This window comes from Convolutriloba macropyga, chromosome 5 (genome assembly GCF_964194025.1).
Source record: "Convolutriloba macropyga chromosome 5, txConMacr16.3, whole genome shotgun sequence".
NCBI lineage: Eukaryota > Metazoa > Xenacoelomorpha > Acoela > Convolutidae > Convolutriloba > Convolutriloba macropyga.
The window spans coordinates 3,308,751-3,314,135 of NC_134472.1; positions in this window are offsets into that span (position 1 = coordinate 3,308,751).

The window sequence follows — 5,385 nt, forward strand, 5'->3', positions numbered from 1 at the left end:
AATAATGGTAAACAAATGTACATAGACGCTCAACCATTTTTCTGAAAATGGCATAAAATTAGGTTAGAGTGAATTCAGAATCTTGACTAATTTAAACGTCGCCTGGTAAAGCTGAATAAAGTCTTTTTAGAGTATTGTTTTTATAATCGGTTTCAAGCTGTAATCAAAATCACGTGTTGAAAGACATGCCAAACGTTTTAACGCATGATTTTTCGCTTTATTCAAATGTTTGTCAAAATCTGACCTTGAATCATAAAAAGGTCCCTTCTAAGCTTCTAGGCTATATATATACTGTACCCAGCTTGACAACTTTTTTCGCTTTTTTCGCATTTATAAGCAAAGTTCTCAGAAAAAAAGTTTAGTAGAATCGCGCGGCTTTCTTCAGTCAACAAGACAATCAATCTGAATCTAGACATGTTTTCAGGTTCCAAAGTAGGAACAAATGGTCTGTATTTAATTTGCCTAAGTTTCATGACTGTCGGCGGATATTCGTATGTTGATAATTGGTTAAATACGCCAATTATATTTCGAAACCGGCTACAAATGAAATAGTTGAATGAGCAACCAAATATTATCACCACCGTTTTATGAAGTGCAGAAATCATGAAATCAGCATGTATTCATAAAACGAGTAGCTCTAAACTTAAAAACGCATTGGAAACTCTTGAAGTTAAGTTATTATCATGATTATTACTAAGAATTAATAGGTTCATCGTTAACGTTCTGTTTGAGACTATTTTGTGTCACCTTCAAGATCATTACAGCAACGGCAAAATTAAGCTAGGTCTAGGTAGAGAAAAGACTGCTCGAACAAAATGTACCATGAAAAGACCATACTCGACTCATTTGAACTATGAAAAGATTTTAGCCGGACTTTAAGACATTCTGGACTTTAGCTCGACTCAGATTTTTCGCAAAAGACTTTGGCTCGACCCAAAATTTGGACTGGACTTAAGCTCGACACAGTGTTTGCAAACAGAGTCGAGTTGAAGTCTTTTCATTGGTCAATCATTAGTCTTTTTCTAAGTCTGCTTTTTTGCTATTAACCTTTTAACGTGCAATATTGCATATAACGTAGTCAACATGTATGCTCCTTCACCTTTTACGATTCAACAGAACCACAAATCACTCAAAAACCAGCATTAATTTTTCTAAAGATAGCTCATAATTTTGAAAGGGAGAACAAATTGAATAACACCGAAAATTTGCCATGGCTAATGGGACTAGGACCAATACTTCAGCTAGCTGGTTTCATTGAATCAAGTAAGGTGGTAATATACTCAAGCTGCAATAACTCTTTATTTTAAGATTTGACAAAATTCTTAAGGCTTTTGGCAGTTTTCCAACTGATTATTAAGTTGGACTGTTCTGGCTATGTAGTCTTGCTCCGGTTCTGACTCTGTATGTACAAAGGTAGGAAAAAAATTAAAAAACATTGAAGTTTGACAAAAAAACAGATTTATGAAAAGACTAAAGGTGGACCCATAAAAAGATCTTAGCTCGACTTTGTTGGTTATGAAATGACTAATGATGGACACATGAAAAGACCTTAGCTGGACTTTCTTCGTTATGAAAAGACTTTAGCTAGACCCATGAAAAGATATTAGCTCGACTTTAACTAGGAAGCTCGACCGTGTAATTACAGTCATTGTTGCCCCCCCCCCCCCTACTAGACTTTTAAAGTCTTTTCATAAGTCGAAGCCTAGGCCTCGGAAGTTACAACCGTTGCAAATTAAAAGTTATGGGATCTTACCTACCAAAAAATTTTACTGACAAACCTCCTAATATGACTGCCTCTTAAATGTGTTAATCAAGATTCATACATCAGTTACATGCACATAAGAGCAGGATTCTAAATTCCCACAATGTTTAGAAAAACTTGCAAAAATTCAAAATTTTAGTATGGCAAATTTGCTAACATAGGAAAAACAGATTTGGAACAGTACGTTTTTTCACCTTGATTCATCTAACACTGCATAATTTAACACCTTATCATTTCATCCCTGTATGATTACAACCAGCAAAGTAGCAATTAGAATTGCAAGCATGTTATTCCATAATTAAGCGCAGACATAATGCCATGTTCGGTGCAGGCCAAGTGCATTAAGACTCAGCAGGCCAAGTGCATTAAGACTCAGCAGTACACGCAAATCGTCACGGGCAGATATGCCCGATCCGTGTATCTCGTGTTCGTTTTCACTATGTTAATACATTGAAAGAGGAACAATATTGCGGAAAATAGCTACTTTAGCAGAAACCCGCAAAATGGAAGGTAACTTAGAATCCCGTGTACGCAAAAGTGTCCTAATCCTAACCGCGAAATACAAGTACAAACTTTATAACCTATTTTTCGCACGGCTTGTATCACGCTCGATTTTTCGCACGCAAGGTAGCTCGATTTCGCATATAATCCGTAATTAAGCCTAATTTAGTTACTACTTATTTAATTAGGCCTAACTTATTACTACTAGTAGTATTTTATTATTACTTTATTACTACTTATAGTACTTTATTACTACTTATTACTACTTATTAGTACTATTTATTACTACTTATTAAAATCGGCCAGTCCCACATTGATATACAAAGCCTTCGATGCGAAGGATTTTTCGGGAAAAAATCAGTTTTCGTAGTTGCATGTATTTAAAGCACTTTAAAGCTTTGAAAGCTTCAATTAAATATTTATTAAAGTGCCTAGTGCATGCTCAAAATGCGCGCGAATAATAGATACCTAAATTGAGCGGAAACGTGCTACAAGATTTGTTACCTACTTTTTGCACCGAATGTTCTTTTATTTCGCAAAATTGGCGGAACCCCTTTTGCGAAAAGTATGATAATAAGGATGTCTCCTAATTTCGTTCATTGTATGTATCTAATTTTCGAGCCAATTTTTCTAATGCGGAAATTTTGGGGTATATCTATGCGTCGTAATGTGATCATAGTACCAACGTCAATATAGTACCAAAGACGTAATGGATCAAAACCAGGTTGAAGTGATAGATGCGTGATATAAGAGGAGTGAAACGATAGGAGGTTAAACAAATTGGGGTGAAAAAGCTGGACACCCTCTCTTCCATGTATTTAGATTGCAAAACGAGTACTTTTCGTATTATGATCCGAACAAAATTAATCTCCACTTTTATATATCGGTTGAATGATGGCAAAGTCTTGTAATGCGCTCCCTTTAGCCCCGCCCTCTATCATTCCCTTCCATTAGTTATATTTTATTAGGTATTGTCGTTTTGTTTGTGTGGTTAAGATAAATTTTTTTTCTTGAACACTTCTACTTCACTCTTTACTCACTCAAGGACAGTTGCGATGCAGTCGATGATGGAGAAATCAAAATAACTGAAAGGATTTCTAGACGAGAAATGTTCGGTTTTGTTCTCATCTAGTCGAGAACGACAAAACGGTCTTCATCGCCGTTTTTGTTCGGTATTTAACATATGAAAGATTCGGTGTTGTTGTTTTTATACGTAGGACAGATCTGGTATCGTCAGAAAAAGATAATCAAATCTTGACTAATTCTCACTTACAATCAAAAATTGTTTTTTTTCTCGTAGACTTTTCTGGTCTATTTTGTCTTAGTGTCTCCTGATCTAATTAACATTTGGCGATGTTTTAATTTTATGGAACATAAAAAATGTGCACAGGTATTTTAAATTTTGAAAATTTAGTCAATTGTACTGGAGTTTGAGCCAATCTGGAATATATCTAATAATTAAACAAATAAAACGACCCTGAGCAGCGTACATTGGAGTGAAATCTACTCCTTACTTGCAATACCAACAGAAACGAAACTTGTTTTGCACAGTAGTAAACCAGACAGAGAAAATAAAAACAAAGTGAAAATGTTATAGCACGCAGTATATCCAATTTGGCTACAGCGGAAGAAGGGAATAAAAAAATTTGCGAGAAATAATGATAGTTTTAATTCGGAATCCCTCTTGAAACGCTTGAGTTGAAATTCTAAGAGTGAAATCGTGATGAGCAATTAATTTTGTGTTTCCTGTATGTAATGGTAAATTGGGAGAGACTTATAGTTGATTCTCATGAATTATTAAATGAGTTATTCAATGCACAAAAAATTGACCGCCAAAAGTGTTAAAATCCTAAATCCGCTCTTAAGAACTTGTTGGCCATTATTGCATTTCTCCAAGAAAAAGAAAAGTATTTGCTTGTGAATTAAATTATACAATCGGCAAGATTGAAAACAAGCTGAAAAAAGATATGAGTTTTCCTGAAAAGGTTTTTGCAGGAAAAAGCAAAGCTAAATCTATGTCGAAAAATAGATTCACTAATCGTTTCTTTTTTTTGGCGCCTGGTTGGAGCGAAAGTTTTTCGAGATCATTAAAATCTGATGCTTTCATGACGTGATTCTGTGTTTGTGTTAGGTTCTGGGTTTTTGTGCTGAACAACCAATCATGCTAGGCACCAAGACAATATTGAGCATAGCAATAAAGCTGTTGAAAACATGCATTAAAAGTTCAAAATGAAATAAGAATCGAAACAAAGAGTAGTTGAACTGAAATTTTGATTGTTTGTTAACATCTTAGTACAGTTAACATCAAAATTTGGTGGGCATTTTTCAAAAAAAAAATCCATTGGAGTGATTATTCAAGGGTTATTTTGGTTTGGTGAAGCAGTCCGATATAAATATCAAGAAACAAGGAAAATAATTATTGGAGTTCTTTTTTTTCAAATTTTATCAGTCAGATAATTGTATCAAGTAAAATTTAGGTGTACGTTTCGAATTGTCTTCTTTAAACCTGACTAAGGACAAAGTAACCCTGCTTTACTCTTTGTAACCCTACAGCGGAATGTTTGAAATTTATCAAAAAAATAGCAAAAAAGCAGAGGACTTTCAAAAGGTCAAAATGTTTGAAGGTGAGGTTCCCGTCGAATTTTCAAGTAAATAACTAAGTAAAACACTCGAGATAGAGAACCAGAAAAACTACCTAAAAAAATTGACGCTAAAAGAACTGTGCGGAAGAAAGCACATGTTGTTTGAAAGATGTTGGGGTAGAGAAAAAATCATTTGCTGAAGAAGTATGCGTCTCAATTTATCTAACCCCTCCCCTCAAATCTTTAGAATAGTTTTTCTCACGCCCAATCAGTCTAAAATGTTAACAGTTGACACAATGGACAATTTTCTTTGCATTGAGAAATACATCGAGCTTTATCCGGTAATGGAAAGATGTTTAATTTTCACTTTTAGAATAGCGAAAAGAAAGATGACTGAAGACTTTTCGTACTTTTATAAAAAAAAACTTTACTAGAGTCATACTATTCTTCTAAAACCCCACTAAAACGTGAACAATTAAAATTATTAATTCTGACTTTTATCCTACAAGGAAAAGGAGTAAGAAGGTCTAGGCCTCGTTT